Here is a 2,788-nt window from a genome sequence, read left to right as displayed (position 1 = left end):
TCTAGTTTTGTTCATCTGTTTATGTTGTGCATTAAATTCCACAAAGGAGTGAGATCGTGTGATATTTTTCTGTCTCCGACTGGTTGATTTCACTGAGCATCATGCTTGCCAGGTCCATCCATCCATGCTGCTGCAAATGGTAGGAGTTCTTTCTTTTTGACAGCAGCGTAGTATTCCACTGTGTAGATGTACCACGGTTTTTTTAATCCACTCAACTGCTGATGAGCATATAGGCATAACCAATGGACACAGACAACGGGGGGATGGGAGGGTGAGGGCATGAGAGGGGGGGTAGGGGGTAACGTGGGAATAAGGACACCTATGTAATATCTTAATCAATAAAAATGTATTTTTAAAAAAATCACACTTTCATGTAAAGCTCAACTACTCTAAAATAAGTTATGAACACCATCAGCAAAAGCAATGCTTATTTAGACACTAAATTAGGAAGCTGCAGAAGATCTTAAAGTTGAAAAAGAATACATACCTGGGTTTATTCTCTAAATACTCGAGCATCTACATGGTACCAGACACAATATTAGAGGCTGGGAACCTAAATAATTTTAAAATACATAACTAAGCACCAAAAAAGGTTTGGCAGAAAAAACACCAAAACACAAATAGCTGTGGGAGATGAGAATTTTTTTTCCTTACCTGAAGTTTCCAGAGTTTCTATCATAAACATACCCTTAACTTTTAACTTTAATCGGTGGAGGAGGAGCAGGGGGATTATTCCCTTTCACTGCCACCAGTGAAAGAAAAGCTCCTACACACCAAACTTATTAGTGATTTGAATGATTACAAGACTTTCCTTCTAAGACAACCAATTTCTTAGCTTTCTTCCATGCACCTCCCTGTTGACAGTGCTAAGGTAAGATGTATGTGTGGTAGATATGTATGGGGAAGGGGGGAAGAGAGGAGTAAGGTACAGATGAGTGGGGTTCACATACAGCTTTTGTTCTTTAAGTACATTATCTTAAGACAGAGATGAGAAAGATCAGAGACTGATTCTTTGAAATATTTAACCAAGACAATATGCTTATCATAGTATTCTAACCACATCAATAAACAAGTGACAAAGTCACTTATGCATTTATCCATTCATTCAAATATTTATAGAATGCCTACAATAAAGGCGCTGAGTGAGACATAAGGAATTCAGCAGAGATCAGATAAAACCAGCTCTCCTGTGTTTGCAATCTAGTTTAGGGGGTGGGGAGAAAAGGGACATTAAATTTCAAATTCAAATTATTTTATTACTAGGGGCCCGGTGCACGAAATTCGTGCACTGGGTGTGTGGGGCGGGGGGGGAGTGTCCCTCAGCCCAGCCTGCCCCCTCTCACATACTGGGAGCCCTCAGGTGTTGACCCCCATCACCCTCCAATCGCAGGATCGGCCCCTTGCCCAGGCCTGATGCCTCTGACAGAGGTGTCAGGCCTGGACAGGGGACCCTCATTTCCCCCCATCACTGGTTCTGCCCCCAGCGTGGGCAAGGGGACCATCATATCCCCCGAACCCTCGGCTCCATCCCCCACCCAGGCCTGATGCCTCTGGCCTAGGCATCAGGCCTGGGCAGGGGACCCCCAGCCCCCCACCCAGGCCTGATGCCTCAGCCAGAGGAGTTGACCCTCATCACCCTCCGATCACCAATCACCGGATCAGCCCCTTGACCAGGCCTGAGGCCTCCAGCAGAGGTGTCAGGCCTGGGCAGGGGACCCCCAGCTCCCCGCGGTTGCAAGCTCTGCCCCTGCCCAGGCCTAACGCCTCTGGCCAAGGCATTAGGCCTGGGCAGGGGACCCCCAACTCCCCGCTGTTGCAGGCTCCGCCCCTGCCCAGGCCTAACACCTCTGGCTGAGGCATTCGGCCCGGGCAGTGGGGACCTGCAGCTGTAGCGGCCCCGCAATCGTGGGCTCCACTTTAGGCCCAGGCAAGGGACCCCTAGCTCCCGGGACTGCCAGCTTCGACAGTGCCCAGCTCCCATCGCTGGCTCCACCCCTACTTCCTGCTATCACTGGCCAGGGCGGCAAAGGCGTCGGATTCTCTGATCATGGTTGGGGGCCGCCTTTGCCCTGCCCCCCAGCTCTTAGCTCCCCCCTGGGTTTCCGATCACTGTCAGTGGCAGGGGGCTTCTTCCTGCTTTCCCTTTCGCCTCCCTGCATTGTGCCTACATATGCAAATTAACCGCCATCTTTGTTGTTAGTTAACTGCCATCTGAGTTGGCAGTTAATTTGCATATAGCCCTGATTAGCCAATGAAAAGGGTAGCGCTGTACGCCAATTACCATTTTTCTCTTTTATTAGTGTAGATTGTCATGACATGTGCTAGAGAGATGACCTGGTAGAAGCTAACAGGAGATGTGACCTAGCGTAGGGGTCAGGATAAGAGGCTTGGACAAAAATGACATGAACTAAGATTTAAAGAAGTAGGAATTAAACAGGTGAAGGGATAGAGAGTGGAAGTACTAGGTGTATCAGTTAATAACGGCGGAATCTGTAATCAAAGAAAACACGATAATTTCAAGAGAAACATCAAAAGTGCTTTACTCAAAGTAATGTCCATCGCTAGCTACACATTTCCCCCATCTTTCAGGTAATTTGTGGATACAGCCCCAATAGAACTTTTCTTGTTTTGAGGCAAACTATTTGAGACCCAATTTTCCACTTCTTCGTATGTTTTGTAGTGCTGCTCAGAAAGTGCGTGTGCTATCGATCGGAACAAGTGGTAATCTGAAGGAGCAAGGTCTGGTGAATACAGCGGGTGGGTTAATACTTCCCAGGCAAGAGTGTGG

At 47.7% G+C, this 2,788-nt stretch overlaps 1 protein-coding gene across 1 annotated transcript in view; it reads right to left on the bottom strand.

Moving 5' to 3' along the window:
• WDR20 (WD repeat domain 20) overlaps positions 1 to 2,788 on the bottom strand; it is a 60,292-nt gene that overhangs the window by 40,048 nt on the left and 17,456 nt on the right.

The sequence above is a fragment of the Myotis davidii genome, unplaced genomic scaffold (assembly GCF_000327345.1).
Source record: "Myotis davidii unplaced genomic scaffold, ASM32734v1 scaffold60, whole genome shotgun sequence".
Lineage (NCBI taxonomy): Eukaryota > Metazoa > Chordata > Mammalia > Chiroptera > Vespertilionidae > Myotis > Myotis davidii.
Note: the sequence above shows the minus strand (reverse complement) of the source record. Positions and strands in the feature narration are given on the sequence as shown.